Source organism: Dendropsophus ebraccatus, chromosome 1 (assembly GCF_027789765.1).
Source record: "Dendropsophus ebraccatus isolate aDenEbr1 chromosome 1, aDenEbr1.pat, whole genome shotgun sequence".
Taxonomy (NCBI): Eukaryota; Metazoa; Chordata; class Amphibia; order Anura; family Hylidae; genus Dendropsophus; species Dendropsophus ebraccatus.
Window position 1 is genome coordinate 121,764,941 of NC_091454.1, and position 26,253 is coordinate 121,791,193.

The 26,253-nt window shown below is 40.6% G+C and overlaps 1 protein-coding gene across 6 annotated transcripts in view; it reads right to left on the reverse strand.

The window, feature by feature from the left end:
* The window catches only part of MAGI2 (membrane associated guanylate kinase, WW and PDZ domain containing 2), a 673,341-nt gene that overhangs the window by 524,561 nt on the left and 122,527 nt on the right, over nt 1–26,253 (reverse strand). The gene's annotated exons all lie outside the window — the stretch shown is intronic.

Below are 26,253 nucleotides of genomic sequence, written 5' to 3' on the forward strand. Positions count from 1 at the left end.
CTAAGGTAACGGTGTATGGCGGCTCCTGACTCTTCAGAAACAGATGATGTCTGTGAAGATAAGGGTTGGAATAGATAGATTTTCAATGCTCAACCCTTTTGTTCTCAGATGGATAAGCCAGTGCCAGAGCTGTCTGGCTGCCGCTTACTCCTCCCCACAAGGAACATATGAATGCTCAGCCATGCCAAATGTTCATGTGTAGGGAGACATAATTGTTAAACCCAAGTCCTTTAACTGTTGTGGGGCTCTTCTTAGTAACTTTTTTGGAGGGAGCAGGGAAGGCATTTTAAAACCATCCTCCGCACCTCTTATTGTACTGAAAGGGGTTGTTGTTTCCTTTCTCCTACATAATAATGTACAGTGAAAAGAGATCTCCCAGAGAAGGAACAAAAGCCACTAGGCTATAAATAAAGTCAGGACCAGGCAAAAATCACTTAAGAGGCATCTCTCTATCTCTTCACCCAGAAGTAGGATCCATGTGCAAAATCTGAGTAACTTTGTGCTCTGTCGCTAAAAATGAGTGGTATATTGAATTACTGGCAGTCCCTGAGACTGGCATTGCAAATATATTGCAATCCAAGCCTATGGACTTTCAGCTATCCCATATAACATTTGCTTTAGCAGCAGAGTATGTTGCAGCCAGGATTTTGTGTGTGGATCCCGTCACTTGGTGAAAGGAGAGCTACCCTTTAATTACTATTAATGCACAGTTGGGGGTTAAATACCTTTTGCATATAATACATTGTCTCAGGGGAGCAGGAAATAAAGTGTGTCTTATATGATAAGATTTTGTTGATGTGCAAAACAAATCATACCACAATAAAATATACAACTAGCTACTGTACATCTTGGGTTTTGTCTACTACTATCTATTTATATACTTTTCCAAACTTTTTTTCCTTCTTTGGGACCCAGATGGGGCTTTAAATTGGTTTTCTCTGGAAAATTATTGATGTCCACAAGACAGTCCTATAAAAGCTGATTGGCAGGGTGCCAACACCAAGCACCCCAGTGATCAGCCGATCAGCACAACAGCATCAGTGCCCCAATGTTAATAATGTATGGGAGCCTAAACCTCAGCTCTATACATTACGTACAGTAGTAGGGCCAGGTTAATGCATTCACTTCAGTGTGGATAGGAAATCAATAGTTTTTACCTGGAAAAACTTTTAATATGGGAACAAAACAGAACCAGAATAATTTCATATGTCAAGTTTAGATAAGAGAAAATTTGAAACGTGCCCTTTAACGTATAGTTTAATGTAGCCAGTTTAACTCAACAAATTTATGTCACACGGTAATCCCCCAATCACATGTATAACAATGCCATTTACAAGTAATTTGCTGAACCTACTGTAAATCTTTAACGTAAAAGAAAGCATGACAGTTGCGTATATTTCATATAACACATTCAGGTCACATTAGTGCAGGAGCCCACCAGATCCATGTAAAATGCATGCAACAGGTAATGGTCACTGACCATGCTGAAGGGTTGTTTGTTTTTTAACAGCCTATTTTGTCTTTTTATATTTACTTTACTTATTCATTTATTTTTTCATTTTGCCTTTTTATCAGGAAGCTACAATAAAATGGTCTTTCTCCACCCCAGCATTTGTCTACATGCAGATCACAGCTAAAAATTATGAAGTAGTATCTCCCAGCAGCACCATGGATGGAACATTATCACGGCCTGCAACAGGCAACAATGGCCATCTGATGTGTCATCACAGTACATGGAAAAACCAAAGGAGCCATAGTGAGTATATCAGAAAGAGGAGTTATTTTTAAATCCTAGAATACCCAGCTCTGATGAGGGGATCTTTCTGCACCTTCTTTGGCTGTGTCCCTTGTTGACAAACAGATTGAGACCTTCACAGCTTCCATGCTCCCTCCCTGGAATCCACTTAGCGGTGGTGGTGTGCGCCCTTTCCCACTATCTATCTTTATGCCCTACAGGCCTTGCCCTAGGCTCCCCCCCCCTTCATGTCCACCTACCTTGCTCCACCCTTTTTTCTTCTCTCCTGCCTTACCTTTTTCTCTCTTCTTTTTGTCTCCTTTTCCTATATGTTACACCTCTGCTGAGGGACTCCACTTGTTCTGAGAGTGCTTTGCACTTTCTGTTAGGCTTTGCCCTTCATTCTTTTTGTTTTTTCTTTTTGTGTTGGTAAAGTTGGTGGGAATCAGTGGAGTTTTCTGTCCTCAGCTCTGAAAACCATCCTACTCCTAAAGGTTATGTGGTGTCTCAAATTTTTTTGAAAATGTGGTTAAATAAAAATTTTATAAAAAAATCCTAGAATACCCATTTAACCCTTTAAGGACCGTGCTAACTTTCGTTTTTGCGTTTTCGTTTTTTCCTCCATGTGCTTAAAAGGCCATAGCACTTGCATTTTACACCTACAGACCCACATGAGCCCTTATTTTTTGCGTCACTAATTGTACTTCGCAATGACAGGCTGAATTTTTCCATAAAATATGCTGCGAAACCAGAAAAAAATTATATGCACAGTGAAATTGAAAAAAAAAACGTAATTATTTTTCTTTGGGGGGGCTTCATTTTTACGCCGTGTGTCCTATGGAAAAACTTATTGTTATATATGTTCCTCAAGTCATTACGATTAAAACGATATGTAACATGTATAACTTTTATTGTATCTGATGGCCTGTAAAAAATTAAAACCATTGTTAACAAATATACGTTCCTTAAAATCGCTCTATTCCCAGGCTTATAGCGCTTTTATCCTTTGGTCTATGGGGCTGTGTCAGGTGTCATTTTTTGCACCATGATGTGTTCTTTCTATCGGTACCTTGATTGCGCATATGCGAATTTTTGATCACTTTATATTACATTTTTTCTGGATTTGATGCGACCAAAAATGCGCAATTTTGCACTTTGGGATTTTTTTGCGCTTACGCCGTTTACCGTGCGAGATCAGGAATGTGATTAATTAATAGTTCAGGCAATTACGCACGCGGTGATAAAAACATGTTTATTTATTTATTTATTTTTATTTGTAAAATGGGAAAAGGGGGGGGGGTGATTCAGACTTATTAGTGGAGGGGATTTTTTATTAATAAAAACACTTTTTTTAACTTTCCCTTACAGTAATATGAAGCCCCTTGGGGGACTTCTATATACACAGAACTGATCTCCCATTGAGATCAATCCTGTGTATATAATAGAGCAATGATCCATCAGATCATGGCTCTATTATAATGGTCTTCTGCAGACCATCTAAATAGATTGCCGAGCCGGGAACAGCGTCGGACCGATGCTGAGCCCCGGCCGGCTCAGTACAACGGATCTCCCCGCCGCGATCGCATCGCGGGGGGGGAGATCCCCCACTAGACACCAGGGAGAGGGGCCACATTCACTGTTCAAATGCAGCACTGTTTATTCTTAACGGCCGCATGACGGGTATACCCGTCATGCGTCGTTAAGAGGTTAAATGAAGACTCCGGACATGACATAATTTTTTCTGAACACCCAGGGAGGGAGTGGGTGAGAAATATAACATCCATTTACTTTCCTGGTTCCAGCACTGCTGCTTCCTGGTCCTGACATAGGACTTGGGATGTGACATGGCAGGCCCACTCAGCCATGCAGCAGCAGAGGCAGGACCTCGCTACAGCCACTGAATGTCAAAGTGAGCCAGTCACAGCAAGTCCTTTACTTGTCGACGTATGTGGTTTGTAGATTCTCAGACATTTCCATTAACATATGGACATACCATTCATTTTTATAAAGGGGGTCAATGAATATCAGGTGAAGGATGTGATTATATATACAGGCATGTGATTATATAGTCATTTGGCATACACCTCCTTTACTGTAAAAATTTTCCCTCACTGGTTATATAAACCCACATATCTTGGGAACAAAAGGGTGTGTAAGCCGGGCATCCTCAGCTATTTCATGATAGTAACATCTAATTTTTTTGAGGTTTGTTTACAGGTCGTCTTTGATCTTGGTTACAATAGGGAAACTGCTAAAGAATAATGGTAAAGTCTACTAGAAGGAAATGCTGTATAGATCCTAAGTAATTACATTCATTTTTGTTAAGCATCTATATAACACTGCTTCACTAGACATTTTTCCGATATTCCAAGCATTGGCAGTAGCTCTGGTCTCACATCTAAAAGATTCCTAGGCTCTCAATCATTGCTGTGGTCTTAGAAATACTGTGTGTGAACAAAGTCATACAATGCTTTCCTTGTACTCTGCATCTTTTCTGTCAGTCTTTTGGTTAACCTTTTTTCAACTAAAATCAGCAGTGGAACTGACAAGGCAAAATTATAATGGAAAGATTTGAACAGTTTCTGTATTTTCAACCTACTCCTGGTTTGGGTTTCCATTGAAGTTTATGAAAAAACAACCATCTGTGCACACATTGTTAAAACATATACAGTATATTTGTTTACAATGTGTGCACAGAATGACATTTTTAGATAGAGTCAAATGTAGCTCATTATTAGATTCAAACTACGGCCACATTTGATACCTATATATATTTATATAGCGGAGCGGAGCGCGCTTCATAGCAGGTGGGGGCCAGCTGCAATCAGCAGCTGGCAACTCACCGTTAATGACACGCTGCAGCGGCCGCGGCTTTTAAGTGTAAGTGACAGGGGGAGTCCCCTGTCACTTACCGATCGGGACCCCCACAGTGTGACTGCGGGGGTCCCAATCGTTAAAACGCACGGTCGGATCGGTGCTTTGGTCGCTGAGCCTGCAAAGGCAGGCTCAATGAGCAGAGCGCCGATAACACTGATCAATGCTATGCCTATGGCATAGCAATGATCAGTGTAGAAAATGTAAGTTATGTATGTACAAGTCCCCCAAAGGGACTTAAAATGTATAAAAAAAAGTTAAAAACACTAACACACTACCCCAAAACCCCTCCCCAATAAAAGTCTAAATCACCCCCATTTCCCATTATATAAATAAAACATATAAAAATAAATAAATAAATTAACATATAATATACCGTAGCGTGCGTAATTGTCCGATCTATTAAAATATAACAAGCGTCATTGCGAACGGTGAACGGCGTAGATGAAAAGAGGGAAAAAATGCGCAGATTACCGATTTTGTTACATTATATATAAAAAAAAATTAATAAAAAGTGGTCAAAACGTCCGATCTTCACAAATATGGTATTAATAAAAACTAGAGATCATGGCGGAAAAAATGACACCCCATACAGCCCCGTATGTGAAAAAATAAAACCGTTATAAGCGTCACAATAGGCCCATTTTATTAATATTTAATTGCCAAAAAAAAAGGATTTCATTAAAAAAAATATATAACATTAGAGAATCTGTGTAACCTGCATATGGTTGTGTTCGGACTGACCTATAGAATAATTGTATCATGTCGCTTTTACCATATAGTGCATTACGTAGACACAGGAACCCCCCAAAGTTACCATATTGCATTCTTTCTTACGATTTCACCTATTTATATCTTCATAAATAATATATTTGGAATTCCATCATACATGTTATGGTGAGATAAAAGACGCCTTTACAAAGTACAATTATTCCTGTAACAAATAAGCCATTACAAGGCCTTGTAGATAGAAAACTGAAAGTGCTAGAGCTCTTAGAAAGGGAGGAGGGAAAAACTAAAGCGCAAAGATCAACATTTGCACGGTCCACTGGGTCATTTTGGGCCTGGTCCTCAAAGGGTTAATAATAGCAAGGCTTTGAAAATCTAGTATTATATTTATATCCTCTGTTGCATTGGAATTTATATTTGTGTATGTTACTTTTGTCTCTGGTTACTGGGAGGGGGGTTCTAATTACCTCTCATCTGTGGTTTTTTTGTCATGTGATGATGTCAATGTGCTGATGTGTGTTATATAAGTATGTTTGTTACAATGTTTTAATGTCAGACACTTGAGAAAGAGATCAGTGCAATCCTGAAGTGTTGTGTCATTTTTTAATAAATTTTTTGTGCTTTATTTTGCCTTTACTTTTACCTGGACCTACTCCCGTTGGACCCAGGAGTGGATGCTGTTACTATCCCAATGTGGTTGCCTAGGAGTGACTGTAGTTCATATACCTGCTGTGATCGAGTGTTGTGCCTTGTATTTTCACAGCACCATCAGGTGAGAATCTCCATTTTCTCTGTTTCCTGATTTCTACACTATGGAGCCCTGTTCATTTTTGTATAACCTAATACAGGAAGTCTTCAGTTATTTAGTAAGCCTCACTTTACAGTTCTAAAAGACATGCAAACATAGCTATACATTACCACACATGGCTATACATTACCAAATCTTGATCATATAGAATCATCTTTTTGATAACATACATATGAGAGACTTAAAAATCAGCATTTTTGAAAACTTAACCACAAGGTAGGGGATAGCAAACACATAAAGTACAGCTTAGTTGACAAACATTAAAACTTAAGGTAAAAAGTTTAATTTTTCTAAAGAAAATAGTGTTGTCTGCTTACATGAAACCACAGACCATTGGCATCTACAGTTATATATCCACAGAATGGTTTACTGTGACTATTTAGGTAGCTGCTATTTAGCTACAGCATCTGTTGTACAAATTATGTTTTGTTATGTAATATACTGTCATTATTGCTTTTGAGCATTCTACTTTTTAACTCATAAATTAAGACACAATGTTCACTAATTTATATGGAGTACAATAAAGTATTGGCTGCTGTTACAATTCACTGAGATCTCAGCTTGTTTAGATGCATTTCTGAGCATTAACCATAATGAATATTTATCTGCAAGTGGATGAGGTACTTATTTATCACCGGTAATGAATCCCATTCACTGTATTTAGCATTTAAGAGAATCAAGGGCTGTTTTGAAAACAGAATTAATGACATGATTTTTGGGCAGTGAACCTTTGCAACTCTCTGTTTACTAATACAGTCTGGTATTATTCGAATCCATTGCTGTAGAAAACTGGTCACTCATGGACTAATGGTGGTCATATTCAGAAACAGAGAGGGGACTTCTTGAAATCCATGTCCGGATTAGTTGACATATTTTTACCATTTTGAAGAAAAATAAATGATACTGCGGACATAGAACCAATTAAAGGTTCTTTTTAGCTAAAACATTATAAATTCCCTTCCAGGTACTGTGTTCTGCTAAAACAGGAAACAAAAATGAAGCAGTAATAAGCAAGGGTGAGCTAAATGATATGGCACGTGGCAAAACTCTAAGCATGTACTGTATGTATACACAATGGCACATGCAGTCCTAAAAGGTCTGAATTGAAGACACATAGAGTAGGCACAGAAACCATAGTAAATGGCACACCTACATCTTAGATACATAGGGGGAAATTTATCAAGGGATTTGTGCCTATTTTTACATGAATAATTGGATTTTCACCCATTTTTTGGAGCAGTTCTATTTATGAACCAGTATTTAATAGGTGAATATTTTTTAGATGCAACTTTAACATCTTTTACATCTTTTCATATGGGAACTATTGCCTAGCCCAAAAACTATTCTTGGGACTGAATACAGTATAACATAAGGAGAGTATTAGCATAATTCCATTACATTACTGGTATCAGTTCTATACACCATTCTGTTCCATCACTGGTATCAGCTCTATACACCATTCTATTACAGCTATCAGGATCTATACACCATTCTATTACATCAATGATATCAGCTCTATACACCATTCTATTACATCAATGATATCAACTCTATACACCATTCTATTACATCACTGGTATCAGCTCTATAAACCATTCTATTACATCACAGCTATCAGAATCTATACACCATTCTATTACATTCACTAGAATCAGCTCTATACACCATTCTATTCCATCACTGGTATGAACTCTATACACTATCCTATTCCATTACTGGTATCAGCTCTATACACCATTCTATTACATCACTGGTATCAGCTCTATACACCATTCTATTCCATCACTGGTATCAACTCTATACACCATCTATTCCATTACTAGTATCAGCTCTATACACCATTCTATTACATCTCAGCTATCAGAATCTATACACCATTCTATTACATCACTGGTATCAACTCTACACACCATTCTATTCCATCACTGGTATCAACTCTATACACCATTCTATTACATCACTGGTATCAACTCTATACACTATTCTATTCCATCACTGGGTTCAGCTCTATACACCTTTCTATTCCATTACTGTTATGAACTCTATAAACCATTCTATTCCATCACTGGTATCAGCTCTATACACCATTCTATTTCATCACTGGTATGAACTCTATACAGGATTCGGTATGGATTCAAGAAAAGCCAGCTTACCCTTTTCCACTGCGCTTCACAGCCCGGGCTCTCACCCCAACAGGTGCCACTTGTACAATACGATAGCAAAATGAGTCCAGCTTCCAGCGATGTGGTTGCAAATGTGATTTATTCTTAATATCCGTCACCGTACACACACTGCGGGATGCCCCCAACTGAGCCTACGCGTTTCAGCTGCTAGCTGCAGCCTTAATCATGGCTATGCTTCATGTGGCAAAGTCACACTAAATAGCTAACAGGTAGCAGTGCACGTCAACAGGACCTCCCACCAGCTTCCGTGATGACGACAGCACTCATCACCTGCAGACTAATAGGTAGATTCCACCCTTGAAGTCAAAAGACTGTGTGATTAATAACATAAACCTATGTAAAAACAACACATTAGTGCACCTGTATACCTAGGACACAAATATACAATACTGCTAGATATTCCCATGAACTTGAACAACAATATTTCAAATTTATCAGTACGTGCATTAAAAGCAGTCCACACACAGAGGGCTAGAAGAAAGCGCCAGCAAGTGTGTTTATATGTCACAATTTCTATTACTGCGGGATCGCTTATTTCGTTAGTAGTATATTAATAGTTCCTTTCGTAGGTTCATTCCATATGGATGGCAAGTGTTTAAACAAAACATCCAAAAGGCTTCCTTGTTTTTGAGCAATTTTTGAATGTCCCCTCCTCTAGCCGGAGTCCGTATCTTTTCTATTGCAAAAATTCGGAAGAACTTTGTAGACCCTTGATGTTGATCGACAAAGTGTCTTGATGCGCCCGACAGAGTCCTGGTCCCTGGATCTTCAATATCATGTAGGTGTTCACACGCGTGCGTCTTCAATTTGCGTGTGGTGCATCCTACATAAAGTACGTTGCAACTGGTGCATTTGATGATATATACCACATTATAGCTGTTGCAGTTGAGAAACGACTTGATTTGGAATTTTTGGCTTCCCGAACTATCTGTAAACTCCTTACATGTAATAGTAAAAGAGCATGTTTTACATGGGTGGTGACCACACTTGTAGAACCAGGTGGTCGACAACCAGGTAGTATTTTCTTTTTGTACATGCTTTCTATTTGATCCCGGCATTGACGGAGAAAGCATATCACTTATGGTTTTGGCTCTTCTAGATACTACATTGATTCCTTCTAGAATCAAGTATAGTGTTATAGTGTTTATTGTGGGGTCCCCATTAAAAATGGGTAGATATGCATTAACAATCTTCTTTATTTGAGGAAATTGTGGGCTATATCTAGTGACCAATGTAGGTTTTTGTTTTTGATGTGTGCTTTGTTTATTTCTGTTTTAATAGCTCACTTCTATCCCTGTGCTTCACTTTTCCTATTGCTCTGTCTACCATCCATTTTTTATAACCTCGTTCTAGTGACTGTTCAGTGCTACAATTTCTTTTCATGCGCAATAGTTCCCCTACTGGTATACTTTTTATGGTATGTGGGGGGTGGCTGCTCCTGGCATGTAGGGTGGTGTTCCCTGAGATGGCTTTTCTGTGATTTGTGGTCTGTACAGGTTGTCCAGGTATGCCTTCTAGTATAAAATCTAGAAAAACTATGGTCCTGTTGTGAATATTGGCTGTAAATTGCAGATTTCATGTGTTAGAGTTTACATACTCCAGAAACAGATCCAAGTCAGACGTCTCTCCGCTCCATACGATGAGGAGGTCGTCAATGTACCTCCCATACTATCGTATGGAGCGGAGAAAAGGGATTGGAAACTGTGTAAATGTAAGTGTCTTCCCAGAAGGACATGGTAAGATTGGCCAGCAAGGGGGAGTATTTAGCCCCCATCGATACTCCGCTGATCTGTACAACAACTTTACCTGAAAAGAAAAAAAATTGTGTGTCATCAAAGTGACCATTTTGATGAAAGAAATTAGATCTGAATCATAGTTGCTATGGGTTTTCAAATGAAATGAAACCCTAACCCTACATGATATTGAAAATCCAGGGACCAGGACTCTGTCGGGCGCATCAAGACACTTTGTCGATCAACATCAAGGGTCTACAAAGTTCTTCCGAATTTTTGCAATAGAAAAGATACGGACTCCGGCTAGAGGAGGGGACATTCAAAAATTGCTCAAAGACAAGATAGCCTTTTGGATGTTTTGTTTAAACACTTGCCATCCATATGGAAAGAACCTACGAAAGGAACTATTAATATACTACTAACGAAATAAGTAATAGTAAATAAGTAATAGAAATTGTGACATATAAACACACTTGCTGGCGCTTTCTTCTAGCCCTCTGTGTGTGAACTGCTTTTAATGCACGTACTGTTAAATTTAAAATATTGTTGTTCAAGTTCATGGGAATATCTAGCAGTATTGTATATTTGTGTCCTAGGTATACAGGTGCACTAATGTGTTGTTTTTACATAGGTTTATGTTATTAATCACACAGTCTTTTGACTTCAAGGGTGGAATCTACCTATTAGTCTGCAGGTGATCAGTGCTGTCGTCATCACGGAAGCTGGTGGGAGGTCCTGTTGACGTGCACTGCTACCTGTTAGCTATTTAGTGTGACTTTGCCACATGAAGCATAGCCATAATTAAGGCTGCAGCTAGCAGCTGAAACGCGTAGGCTCTGTTGGGGGCATGCCGCAGTGTGTGTACGGTGATGGATATTCAGAATAAATCACATTTGCAACCACATCGCTGGAAGCTGGACTCATTTTGCTATCGTGATGAACTCTATACACCATTCTATTCCATCACTGGTATCAGCTCTATACACCATTCTATTCCATTACTGGTATTAGGATCTATACACCATACTGGTATCAGGATCTATGCACCATACACCATCTATACAGCCTCTAAAAGCACCCAGGACACCCCTCCCCTCTATCGCTGTAGCCCCTGTAAACAGCTAGGACATCCCTCCACCTTTCCCTGTCGGCTTCCCCTCTCTCCCTGTCCTCCCCTCTCTCCCAGTCGGCCTACATAGGCAGCCAGGACATCAGAGGCCTGAGGTGTTATTTGGGGGTGGCGTTTCTCTCTCTACTCTCTGGCCTTACAACTTGCTGAGTTTGTGGCTTTTTTTTCACTGTGGTATTCTTGTCCCATAGACTTCAATAGGAATGTTGTGGTAATTTAAAAAACGCCATTGCTGTGTGTACGGCGTTTTTTTTTTTGCTGTTTTGTACCCTTTTGGTCCAGCAACTATGTCATGTGATGGAGGAAAAGGAAGTTCAGCAATCTTGGTGCATACAAAAACGCCTAAACCACAAAAGAGATTATTCACAAGTAAAGTCAAGGACACCAGAAAAATGGCAGAAAAAAACGCATGAAGAAAAAAAACACCATGCGCCGCCAAAATAAATTGCCACTAAAAAACCAAATGTGTGGGCACCCTTATAGTGTCAGCAAGGACACTGCCAGTCACTGAACAACATATGTAGTCTGCCTATTAAGGGGTACTTTCACACGTATCATATCGCTGCAGATTTCACACAAAGTGTTACTAAATAAGTTGAGATAAGAATACCACTTTAAGACAAAAAATTGCCTTATGAAAGCGGTTTGTGATGTGTATAATTTTAGTATATACAAAGTTAAAGTCTGTTTTTTTTTTGTTTTTTGTTTTTTTGTTTTTTTTTTAGTCCAAACTCACTGTTTTGTACCAATCCATTCTTTTTGTTGTTGGTTTTGTCTACTTTAAAGAGTTACTGTCGTATTTTTTTATTTTTTTTGCAGAAATCAATAGTCCAGGCGATTTTAAGAAACTTTGTAATTGGGTTTATTAGCCAAATCTGCCATTATCTGCATGTAAAAAGCCTTTTCCCAGGTCCCCCCCTCCTTCCTCTTTTTCATCCACTCTGAAAAATCTGAAAATTGTGACTTGTTGCAGGAGACGTACCCTGTCTGCTCTAGGGAGAGGGGAGGGGGGAGGAGGAAGGAGGGAGTTAGCCGGCAGCAGAAAGCAGATAACAGAGGATTACAGGCATGGAGCTGGGTGACAGCTGTAATCCGAGCTCAGACAGGTCACTGGTGACTGTCACAGGAGATATCCCGTGAGGGATTTGTAGATCAACTCTTTGTTGTCCTGTTTTGGTCTTTTCGTTAGCTCTCTCCATAGGAGAACAATGAAGACAGGGGGGAGAGCTTCAAACTGCTTTTTCATGATAAAAATGCATTTTTCGGATAATAAACCCAATTACAAAGTTTCTTAAAATCGCCTGGACTATTGATTTCTGCAAAAAAAAAAAATTCACGACAGTGACACTTTAAGGCTATTAGTAATTGATGGTAATAGAAATTATCCACACATTAGACTATAGTCTTCATTTGCTGATAAATTTGCTGATAAATTTAAATTTCTGCAAATGACAGAAGAAAAAAAACCTATTAAAGACATTCTTCCTCTCTCTCCCTCCCTCCCTCTCTCCCTGTACAGTATAGTGAACTCAGGAATGATGTTTAATTCATGTTTACCCCTTCTACCAGTGTGAGAAAATATGTGCTCTATGATTGGCTACATGTGCACAAGTGATATTTTAGACAACTTTTACAAAATTCTACACTTTAAAAGGTGCTTATTAAAGTGTATTTAACAATTTGAGGAAATAACTGGGTATTTGGATGTTATACTATGTATTAATTTATGGAAATTGGGTTTTGTTTGTATATGTTAAAAGTGTAAAAATTATCCTAAAAATCCCTGGCATTCGGTTGGCCATATTATTGATGTCTATATTTTTGTCCTAATACAGTATGCTTTTAATACAATCAGAACATTACTCATTGTTCGTAAAATATATTATAGATACAGTAATCTTTCAATATTTTCATTTTATTTTTGTACTTGTAATTAACTCTGTTGTATTTGTAGAATGTGTATTTCTACAGACAGGGTTGATTTTCTAAATTGTTGAGTAAAGGGTCAGAGCAAAACAACGGAAGCAAACTAATCTATTTGATTATTCACGTCTAAATGATTAATTATGTCCTTATTTGGGGATGGAAGACAGTTCAGAAACAATTTCTATTTTCCCACAAGATTTAATGAAACCAATTTACAGTGGTAACCAGTTTTAAAGCAACCCTCTAATTAAAGGGTCACATTAAAAAAAAAATGTGCTTCAATAGCTATTTGCAGTCCTGATATTTTATTTTTTCGATGAATATCATAGTAACAGTAAAGAGCTACAGGTGTCACCATACTGTAACTCCAAAGTGCTATTTTATTACATGGGCAAAGCAACAAGAAACAGTGGCCCCAAACTAGGCAATAATCCCTACTCTGAACTACTGTAAGTGCACAGGAGGAGTACAGTGATACAACAGGCCGGGTCAATACCAAACAAGTATGTATGAACAAAATCAGAAAATAGGAAAAAAATACCAGAAAACACACCAAAAGTTCGAAACCAGAAAGACAAATAGAATAAAAGGTCAAGCAGGCCTGGTCATAACCAGGAGGTCAGCCTCAGGTCCAAATCATAAAACAAAGACAAGGGTTATATCACAGGCCGAAAATCAGGACGCCAGAAAACCAGGATAGAGTGCAAAAGTAACAGGAGTGAAGGAGTAGACGGAGGTAAAGGAAGCACGGAAAGTGGGCACCAAACTGGACTGGACCAGTGCCCCCTTCTTTCTTGGTTTGCATGTACCATGTGTGAATGAATGGCATGATGTTGTCACATAACTGCTCCCCTGACTTCTTGGGGAAGCACCCTCAGGCTCAGAGGAACCGAGCAGAAGGGAAACCAGCACAGAAGAAGAGAACAGCAAAGGGCCAGGGTCAGGTAAGTTCTGACAAAACTACTTTAAAGGGCTATTTCAGGCAAAATATACTGTATGGTGGTATGCCAAGCAAAAGAGCAATCCCGACACTCACTGATATACTTGATTTATTCAGGCATAAGGAAAACACTGCACACGTTCCGACCTCAAATTGTCTTTCTCAATAGCACAGTGATACATAGAAAAATGGGACATCAAAAACTCGTCATATGGCGCCTAATAGCGAATGTAACTATGGTACGCTACATCTTGAATTGGTGGGGTGCCGACACCCAGCACCCTCACCAATCAGCTACTCAGTACCTGCACTACACAGTAAATTGATCAGAAGCAGTTAGCTCTGTTCACTGTTTAACATTGTGACCTTTAACTGCAGCTCAGCAACAGTAAAATAAATGCAGCAGAAAGCAGTACAATGGATTACTCATTTCAAGAGTACAAGCTCCCTTAGTGTCAACCTGGGGACAGTACATAGTATGAATATGACAAGTATGTGTCTATGCATTATAAAATTGCCATATACCTCCCTAAGCACCTCTTTGCCCTCCATTCTCGTTGAGTTTGAGGAATTTGGCTCCCTTAGCAATTACAAAGTTAATGCCCATAAATCTGAACTTCTGAATGTCTCCCTGCCTTTAGAGGAATTTGATTGGATAGCCAAACAGTTCCCCTTCAAGGTCCAACCTAAACAACTACGATATTTAGGGATCAAGATTACTAGTGATCTAAACTATTTGTTTGGAGCCAACTCCCCCACGCTCATGAAGCCTATTGAAACAGACCTACGGTCTTGGGACTCCCTCACTTTGTCATGGTTTGGTAAGATGGCAGCCCTGAAAATGGACACTTTTCCCAAGATCCTCTATCTTATGCAGGCCTTGCCCTGTTCTATTCCGGGGACCTTTCTAGCTAAACTTGTGACATCCTTCTTGTGGCATCCTGGCAACCCGCGTACCTCCCATAAAGTACTGATTACATCCAAGGAGAGAGGGGGTGGGGGTCTCCCTAGCTTTAAATTTTATTACCAGGCTGCCATTTGTACTCATGTCTTAGATCTATGCCACCATGGGACTACTAAGAGATGGGTGGCTTTTGAAACGGCTATTTTAATGCTCATCCCTGTGCTCTCCCATGGCTTCCCTCTTCTGACCGTCCGATGGCCACCACTGTTCCTTATGTGACGAGAGTACTCCTACAGAAATGGGATGATTTTTGCAGTAAGATGGGTCTTTCCTGCAGACCAAGTCCGCTAACCCCTTTATATAGCAACCCTAGGTTCCCTATAGATTCAGACACACAGACCATCTTAGACATACCATTGCACAACAAACCTCGCTTATGACAGGTGCTCTCAGGTAGACAGGTGCGCCCTCTTCCCACTGATCCACCACCTCCTTGGGATTGGCTCCCAGATACATAGGGATCCTACTCCTTTTGAATTGTTATGCACACAATCCGAACCTCCTACACATACGATTTCCTCAGTCTATGCTGTGCTTAGAGGTTCAGTGGAAGCAGAGAAAGCCAAACCTGGGTTTATCCTTTCCTGGGAACAGGATTTAAATTGCTCTCTCTTACGGAAGAGGAACTGTCAAAAATTTTTATGCTAGGGTTAGGCCTCCATCTCCTGTAGAATTCAGGAGAGGAAATACAAAATACTCATTAGATGGTACAGATGTCCCGACAGGCTGCACTCCTCCTCTACATGCTGGAGATGCGGAGGAGCGGTTGGATCCTATCTCCACATTTGGAGATTCCAAAATTGCCCCGTTTTGGGCCTCTGTATTCTAGTTATATAACAAGGTTAGCTCCTTGTCCATAACTCCGAGCCCTAAGCTAGCACTCCTTTCTTTGCTGCTTGGAGCCTCCCACCTTGCAAAGAAGGGATTGCTTAGGTACTTTATGGGTGCTGCAAGAGCAGTCATCCCACGTCTTTGGAGACAAACCCGTCCTCCCTCTTAGTTGGAATTTGTTGATACTTTGAATAAGATCTGCAGGATGGAGGATATGGTTTCTGATGATAATGACAAACAAGCCCAATTCAGACAAATTTGGTTACAATGGGGAATGTACAGAGACACAGCTAAATTTAAATATTGGCTCCAATAGGAAACTTGGGCATTAACTGATTTGCCCTTCTCTCCATATTGTTCCATAAAAGGTCATCCTCTCCTATGATTGATCCTGCCCCTCCCTACCCTTTTCCTTCTCTTACTCCTCTCTTGCTACCCTTTCTTTTTTTGCTTTTTCTTTTTTTTTCTTACTGTTTCTTGGTTTCTATCTCTTTTCCTTTTATTATCTTTATAACTAAAACCGGATGTTTCTACTGTTACTGGCAACATTCATTCACAGCTATACTGAGGTATGGCGACAGGGAAACCGACAGTTGGCTTTATCTTGCCTCAGGGACTTATGCTTGGCCTAGAAGTATTTTGCTCGCTTTTGCTGGGCACTTATATTTCTCCCATTTTGTTTATTTTTTTATAATTACATTGTCTAAATTATACCCTTGCATCTGTGTATATCATATGGTGCACCCATGTTGTTATCTCGGATCCTTGTCACCTGATGTGCCTTTGACGCAAATGCCTCCTGTTTCTTTATTCTGTTTTTTATCTGGTTTAATAAAAAAGATTTAACCATAAAATTGCCATATTGTAGGTAGGGAAATATAGACATAGTGCAAATATTCAGATGGTTAAAATCCAAATATAACAATACAAAATCAACTGAGTTAGCTAGTGATAGCTACCCTCTGGACAGTACCCCTACTCAATTAATAGGGAGAATACGCACAAAGCCCACACACAAGGGACCATAAGATTAGAGTAAATTTTAGACTTAAACTGTTTATAGCTTTCACTGCAAGATTACATAAGGCGCTGCCTACTTGTATTTTTTCTCTCCTTTTCTACAAGATTTTTCTCTAACTACATCTTGCGGAAATTCAAGTGTTTGTCAAGCATGCAGACTTCATTTCTAGTTTTACAATTGTACAATAAATGAAAGTCAAGATTGGAAATGAATGTTTATAGGGATGTATACAATGTTCTTGTTGCTTTAATAAATTTAGTTAAGAAAGAGCCCAACACTGAATGTAAAATGATTGATACCTAAATGGGTTGGCACTGTACAGCCTATTAAATTGCCCTTAAAAGGATTTATTATTAAAAGACATCTGGCAAAGCAAATTACTCACAGGAAAAGCTGCTTTCCTACAAACAAATTCATTCATTGCCAATGTCTATGAAACCTGAAATTTTATTTGGGGGATGATAATCATGTTTATTAAGTTGTACTGCAAGGGCCAAAGCATTCAACAACTGTTTCTGTGAATGGTTTTCCCATAAAAAATACATTAATGAAACATTTACATTACTATTTTGAATATAGGTATGCAGAAAAAAATTGATTTGGGGGGAAGAAAAAAGGATATGATAAGGAAGAAAAGGAAATCATATCCAGTGATACAATTCAATACATACATGCTGGATTCAACTAGACCAAACTGGGGCAGTTTTAGTTTTCTTTTACTATGAAAGAAAATAAAATAAGAAAACTTCTTATGAAGTCGCCATGCCTCACCATGTTTTGACCCTACAATGTCCTTTATTATTGCATTTACAAAGCTGCGTGAGGGGCCCCTTGTAAGCAATAATTTGATTACTTTCATACATCAATTCAATGCATATGCATTGCACTGATCTATTAAATCAGTGTTCTGCTGTTAAAGTCTGCCACACATACATTTTATTGTCAGATCAGTGATGGCAGGTCCTGAGGCTACCGTCAAAGCTGGTAGACACCACCCACCCTCTCTAGAGCCAATAGCAGAATGGGCAGTGATCGTAATCACTACTTGCTGTGCAGAGGCTGCCGTGGTCTGCTATAGTGTTGGTCCGTCTCCCCTCAATACTAAAGGAATATAGCAGGGGATCAGGAACTGCAGGGCTGTAAAGTTGATTGCACCCCCTTAATGCTGCCACTCAACTAAAGTGGTTAAATAAATATGAAAGTATACTTCATAATGCAAAGTAATATTACTTTCACCAAGCAATGTATTAGCAAAAAAATCCTCTCCTTTTTAAATATATATCATCTCCCTCCAAAAACATATACTGTAAATGCAGTAATTACAAATAATAAAATATACACAAAAATACATTTTAAACAAAAGAAGAAAGTTGTAACCACCAAGTCCATAATGACATATATATTATATTACTTATTACCCATGAAACTACTATGACTGAGACCTGACAGTGCCACAGCTAGTGATTGGCTGCTAGGCTGTCACATCTGAGACAAATGCAGCTCTGAAGTGTCTGTGAGAGCATTCAGTGAGGGACCCAAAGACACTGCAGGAGGACCCAGAGGAAGCATGGTGAGGAGCATGTTTATTATGCATCACTGGAGTACCCCTTTAAGTCAATAGAAATGTGTCAGCAAAATTATACTGACATTGCACTTGCCTTCTATGTAAAAAAAAAAAGTGAAAATTTCATAGTGTGAAAAATGTCATTCCACAGGCAGGGTATTTAAGTTTCACCATATCTGTCACATTACAGCACTGGAGCTGGAGATGGTAGTAACTGTTTCATTGTAACTGTAACTGTTTTATTTTATAATGACGCTTTCTCTCAGGACAGCAGTGAACGTGGTAGATCAGCGGCGTAAAATTACGTTTTCTCCCAACACAGCAGTGGGTGTTAGTGGATCAGCGGTGTATACTTACATTTTATCCCAAGACAGCAGAGGAAGTTGGTGGATAAACAGTGTAAAATAACTTTTTATCCCTGGACAGCAGTGGACGTTGGTGGATCAGCGGCATATACTTACGTTTTCTCCATAGTCAGCAGTGGGCGTTGGTGGATCAGCTGCATAAAATGATGCTTTCTCCCAGGAAAGCAGTAGACACTTTAAAGTGGCAGGACCATGAGGGGCACTTTTTCAAACCCAAAGGGGCCTAGTACAGAGGCCTGGAGATGGCAGCGACAGCAAGAGTATCCGTCCTTGTTCCTGAGGGGGCTAGCACCCAGACCTGGAGGTAGTAGCAGCAGCAGTAGCATCTCTTCAATTCAATGGGGCCAATGACAGACAGCTGGATGTGGCAACAGCAGCACGATCTTCAACTGAAAGGGGCCAAGGACAGACCATTCGAGGTGGAAGCAGCCAACATAGCCAGGAAGGACTTTATTTGGTGATATCGAGCTCACCCAAAAATTTAGTTCGTTTTAGAACCGTACTTTTGGTGAAGTTTGAAACTAACCCAGTTTCGATTAGTTCCGTTCACTCATCTCTTATTGACGGACAACTTCGGCCAAAACTATTTTTTAATATGTTATTACTTATGGAAAGTTAGCCAAATTTCAAATGTACATTAATTATGGGAAATGCACATATAGGGCCATTTCCCCTAATTTAGTAGATCAGGGAGACTTCAGATTCTTTTTAAAAAAGTGACGTCACGAACCGGACGCCCATCGCTACCGAACGCCTGCCGCTGCTCTGGACTACACTCAACTACTACTCTCATCACCTGGCTCATAGCATGAGCAGGTGATGGGAGGTAGTAGCTGGGTTATATGGCTGAGATCGCCACTGCCACTGATGCTGTCCTTGCTCCCCAAAGTATTCCATAAATGTAATCAATCAGTACATCAAAGTAAGCCCGCCGAACCGCCGCCGCCCGCCGCTACCGAACGCCCGCCGCTGCTCTGGACTACACTTAACTACTACTCTCATCACCTGGCTCATAGCATGAGCAGGTGATGGGAGGTAGTAGCTGGGTTATATGAGATCGCCGCTGCTGCTGATGCTGCCGCACAGGGGAGCCGCTCATCACTGTGCAGCAGCTATCATCCCCCTCCGCTCCCCCCTCCTGCTTCTTCCGGGATCCGGGAAAACTTTATACTATCTGATGGCTGACTCCCCGCCCGGCCGCAGCTCTCCGATCACACGTGCCGGCGGCCGGGCGGGGAGTCAGCCATCAGATAGTGTAAAGTTTGCCCGGATCCCGGAAGAAGCAGGAGGGGGGAGCGGAGGGGGATGATAGCTGCTGCACAGTGATGAGCGGCTCCCCTGTGCGGCAGCATCAGCAGCGGCGGCGATCTCATATAACCCAGCTACTACCTCCCATCACCTGTTCATGCTATGAGCCAGGTGATGAGAGTAGTAGTTGAGTGTAGTCCAGAGCGGCGGCGGGCGTTCGGTAGCGGCGGGCAGCGGCAGGCTTACTGTGATGTACTGATTGATTACATTTATGGAATACTTTGGGAAGCAAGGACACTTGCTCCCCAAAGTATTCCATAAATGTATTCAATCAAAAACACTGTATATTACATTTACATACACATCTATTGTAATTCCAATGGAGTGTCCAGCAGGGGCGCACTATATATAGAAGTCAATGGTACTCATTGACTTCTATATATAGTGCGCCCCTGCTGGACACTCCATTGGAATTACACGCCCGATTCGTGACGTCACGGTTTTTTAAAGAATCTGAAGTCTCCCTGATCTACTAAATTAAGGGAAATAGCCCTATATGTGCATTTCCCATAATTAATGTACATTAGAAATTTGTCTAACTTTCCATAAGTAATAACATATAAAAAATAGTTTTGGCCGGACTTCTCCTTTAACTCCTTTGTCAAAAACATATGCTGTACAGTTTTCTTGCTGCAACAGTTTCCTATTCCACACTGCACTGTCCGATGCACTGGCAATACATTTCTCTGTTATCGATAAGGTCTAGTAAACAAAGTGTGCTATTTATATGGTGGAACAAAGTTAAAGGGGTAGTGCGGCGGTAAAGAATTATTCACAGAATAACACACATTACAAAGTTATACAACTTTGTAATGTATGTTATGTCTGTGAATGGCCCCCTTCCCCGTGTCCCACCACCCCCACCCGTGTACCCGGAAGTGTGGTGCGCTATACATACCTGTCACGTGCCGACTCGTCTCCGAGCACAGTTTGGCTCAGCCAATCGCGGCTGAGCAGCCAATGACGCGGCAGAGGGGGGCCGGGACCCAGGACGGTCGGAGGGATTCGGCCTGGCCGTCCGAAGATGACTTCACTGACTAAAGATCGGAGACGAGTCGGCACGTGACTGGTATGTATAGCGCACCACACTTCCGGGTACATGGGTGGGGGTGGTGGGACACGGGGAAGGGGGCCATTCACAGACATAACATACTTTACAAAGTTGTATAACTTTGTAATGTGTGTTATTCTGTAAATAATTCTTTACCGCCGCACTACCCCTTTAAAGAAAATAACACATGCAACCTCAAGATGTTAGGAACATAAAAGACTTTTCAAATCAATGAAATTTCTCATTCAGCAGAGACAGCTTCAGCACTGCAATCTTTAAGGCATTAAATGTGTTTAAAGGATGATGTTGAAAGCTGCAAACAAAAAAATATCACTGTGATTTAAAGTGGTTCTGGAAAAGGAAAACTAACAACCAGTCAGTTGAGCCAGTAATGTCAGTAAGGCATGGATAGAAATGTGCGTATTTAGGGGGAAATTTATCAAACTGGTGTAAAGTAGAATTGTCTCAGTTGCCCTTAGCAACCAATCAGATTCCACTTTTCATTCCTCACAGATTCTTTGGAAAATGAAAGGTGGAATCTGATTGGTTGATAGGGGCAACTAAGACAATTCTTCTTCACACCAGTTTGATAAATCTCCCCCTTAGTGTTTCTTTATTATTTTGTTAGCAAGTATGATTCTATGTGTTGAAGAATATGCAACAGATTCAGCTTATGTTGGAGGAATTACGTTATACAGACAGCAGGTGGCGCTGTCTTAAGTGTTAATGTGTTTTTATATGCATTGCTCTGCTTCATGTTCTCTCTGTTACATCTCCTGTATCTTCCATGTTGTAATAGCACATGTTAAGCTTGTAATGGTTGCTGTGTATCTCCAGTAAAGAACACAACTAATATACTTCCACAAATGTCTGTGCGCTCATACTTCAACTCCAAATAGGTGCAATCTGCAACACTATGTTCTGTGAATAATGTATGAGTTATTAAGCAAGCAAGGGGTTCTCAACTGAAATGAAGAAATGAATGGATTTTGCTATTACAATTTTCGGGACACAAACAATACCTATAACTGTATGACATGTTAACAAGGTAAGATGGCCAAACACATTAGATTCTTTTTGACTGAACCTGACAATTTAAGCAGGACTGGTGGACTGTATAATGTGTATGGCAGCCTCCCAACTCTCCCTCGATGGCAGATGTCCAGGGAGAGAACTGGGCACTTGGATTTCAATACACAATCTTTTTGTTCTGAAGGAGATAAGCCAACTTCAGAGGTATTGGCAGTAGCTTATTGACTTCTTTCCATTAAAAAAACACATGCCCAACCAAGCGAGTATGTGTACATGGGGATTGGGAAAGAAAACTGTCAGCTGAGAGCTATCTAATGTGCATAGCCAGCCTTAATGTTAGGTCGTTTGCACACACAGCGGAGCCATTAGCAGTATGCAATGCACATTGTGTCTTGTGTCTCAATGTCTCTCGACTCTGCTACTGTAGGGGCCCTATTCCACAGTAATGATAATCGGCCGGATCGGCCCCATTTTGGCCGATTATCGTTTGGTGAAATAGAGAGAACGATCAGCCGATGATCGTGTCATCGGCTGATCGTTCATTTAGGGCCAGACCTAAAATCATTGTTCCCCCACCGCGCATCGCTACGGTTGAGTAGCGGTGCGCGGCGGGCGACCGACGATTTGACAGGCTGCAGCATCATACATTACCTGTCAGGTGTTCTCGCTGTCTTCATCCCCGGGTCCTGCACGCTCTATCTTCAGAATGGCCGGTCAGCTGACGGAGCGCTCAGCCAATTACAGGCCGGGACCGCCATGGCCTGTGATTGGCTGAGTTTCTGAAGATAGAGAGAGCGGGACCCAGGGATGAAGACAGCGCAGAGAAGACCTGACAGGTAATGTATGCTGCTGCAAGGGCATCAGTAACGGCCCGTGGAATAGGACCCTAGGGAACATTTTCTACTAGCAATGTCTACATAACACAGAATCTGATAACGTGTTGATTTATACAGAACCCAACAGAAAAAAAAATAAATATGCATCCCTTCTTATGAAGCTCACAGGTTGCACAGAGCTGTAGTATGGTCAAACATGTTAGGCCTTGATCAAGTAAATGCAAGCCATTAAAATTGTGCTAATTACATGGTAGTGCAGAAAATAATACATTTGAGTATGAGGCTATGTTTTAAAAAATGATACAGATTAGATGTGAATGGGGGTTTTAACGTTAGACAATTGTTGGTGCACTACAGAGGAAGATAGACAGAAGATGAGAACTGCAGCTAAATGTGGCAATGTGGCTCTTTCCTTTTTGGAGCACCACAGTCTTTCATCATTATCACAGATCACTTCTAGTTTTTGTAGGTATATCAGCATTACTCAGGGTTTTCCAGCTTTAATTTATACATATATATATATATATATATATATATATATATATATACACACATTAATACCTCGGTTTTCGATGGCTTTGGAACTTGAACTGTTTGGCATTCGAACAAAAATTTACCCAGAAGTAGTGTTTGGAATTCGAACTTTGCTCGGTTTTTCAAACGTTTTTGCGAGCGTGGATGGTGGGTTGTACCTGGCAAGTTAAGCAGTGGTGAGGCTTCACATTTCAGTACAGTGCTGTATAAGACTGCTGGAGTGCATATACAGTGCAGTAGAAGTACAGGCAGTGCACCACCATCTCCCATACATTACAGTGCTTGGATGGGGGGGACGCTATACAGTAAAGGATGGGTGAGGAGTTGGTGACTACTGTACTATAATTGCTGGTTCTGATGAACATTTCTTATGTTTAATGTCCTGTACAGTATAGTGCTGTTCTGTACTGTAGTGATTATACTGAGCACCTATCACTGTAATAAATGAGTATTGTAGATAATTATTGGTGGCTGCTGGAACCAATTAATCACATTTACATTATTTCCTATGGGAAGACACTGCTCGGTTTTCAAACTGCTTGGTTCTCAAACTGCCTTCTGGAACCAATTAAGTTCGAGAACCGAGGTACCACTGTATATATATATATATATATATATATATATATATATATATATATATATATTGTATATATAATGCTATGGTGCTATGGTAATTAATCCCTGTACGCCAGTGGGTTTTGACAAACTGTGTAGTACTCATCACTGTTGCTAAGCAAGGGGTGATGAATAGGACGTGGAAATAGAAACTCTATTCTCCCCTTAAAGCGACTCTGTACCCACTTTGTGCCCCCCACAACTACTCATACCTTCCTGTAGCTGATGATAAGTTCTTGCTGGTGGTATGTTTATCATCGCTGGTGTCGCTTTCCAGTGCCAGAAAATCATACTTTACTGTAGCTGGAACCATGTCTTAGAGGCGTGGCCTAGAGTGATCGTGCCCTAGGCCAGCACCGCCTGTGTGGTGTTCTTCTCTGTACCCTAATACTCGATCGAGTACCAAGCTCGGACCAGCATGCTCGCTCATCACTAATAAAGATTATAAAAAGAAAGACCCAATGTTGGTATAAAGCCGGTTTTATGCCATTTCCGTGTATGCCACTGCTGAGAGCCTGAATGAACCTGATGAATTTACAACAGTAAATCTTTTTAGTTATTGACAAGATATTGCTTTCTCTGTCTCATACATCTTCTTAGAATACAACGCTGAGGAAGCCAATAGTGACATCACAGATCTGTAAATCATCAAGAGTATGGCACCTTTACTTCATTACTTCTCTGTTTCTTCACTTTTTTAATACAGAAGGTCGCTGATACTCTGAGTCATTTCCTAAATATATTTTAAATATAGAAGGACACTAGTATCGGGACACAACTTTTACACATTACATTCTGGTATTTTATTCAGTCCTATTGCCAGAAGTGTATAATATCAAGCACTTACCGCACAGTCTGCCTCTACAAACATCTGGCATAGAATGAGTCATGTGGAGGTTGGTGGAGATGATGATCCCAGCAGCATCATGGACAGCAGCTATTGCATGTTTTAAGACGTGCCCTTAAAGTACCCTAGTAAATGTTGTCTGTATCTTCTTTCTGGTGTAAAAATGCTTTTAATTGATGGTGCCATTGGGATGACAGAGTCGGGGCTTCTCAGCCATTTTGTCCCCCCCCCCCCCGCCTCGGTACTGTAATCTACCCCTCCTTCCCGCGTGGATGGTGGTGGTGGGGGGTTATCAAGGGTGCGATCCTAATGTAAAAGCGCCAGACCAAGGCGGGGAGAGGGGACTCAATAGCCAAGAAGCCCCGACAAATTACATTTTACACCAGAAAAAAAATACGGACAGCGATTACAAAGGTACTTTTACAACATGCTGTCCATGATGCTGCTATGCAATACTGTCTGCTGATGCAGGTATACTTTGAAACGGAAGTGAGGTGAGATGTGTTGGTATAGAAGTAATAGGGACACTGTTTTATTAGCCCTTTTACATATGCTGTATTGGTTGGATGTATCCATGAAAATGTATTTATGGCTATAATTGTAAGGTTAATTAATTTTTCATTAGGGCACAAGAATCAGGGGATAGTATTGTAAGGCGAAGAATGGTATATTAAAGTGTAACTGTTATTTTAGGTGACTTTTCAGGATAAGCTGTCCTGTTTTTAAGTTTATGATGAGTAGGGCTATATATCCAGCCATTGCATCACCAGTATATGTTATATTCCCCCTGGTTATAACCCTGCAAATGCCACCTCTCTGCTTTCCCTATGCTCACCTGCAGTGTAGATACAGACTAACCTCAGTTCTGGCTCTCAAACACTATTCAGACACTAAAAAAAATCCTGTAATCCTACCTCACTGTAGCAGACCTTCAGAAGTTCCCAGACCAGCACTGAGTAGTCCAACATATGAATCCAGTTTTCTTTGGCCAGAAAGTCTGCAAATTGCACAGGCTGTCTTTTATCTCTTCCTGCTATAGCCTCGTACCCACCTCGCTACCGGCGCTATCACACGCGTTGGCAGCAAGCAGGTGAGTACAGGGGGGACACGGGGAGCTGCAGGGGGGCTACCCGGGTGATCGCTGGATCGTCCAGGCAATCCATGAAGCGTCCACAGAGCTACGGCAGCAGATCATTGCTATATTAGTTCATGTCGGCTAATCGTTGTC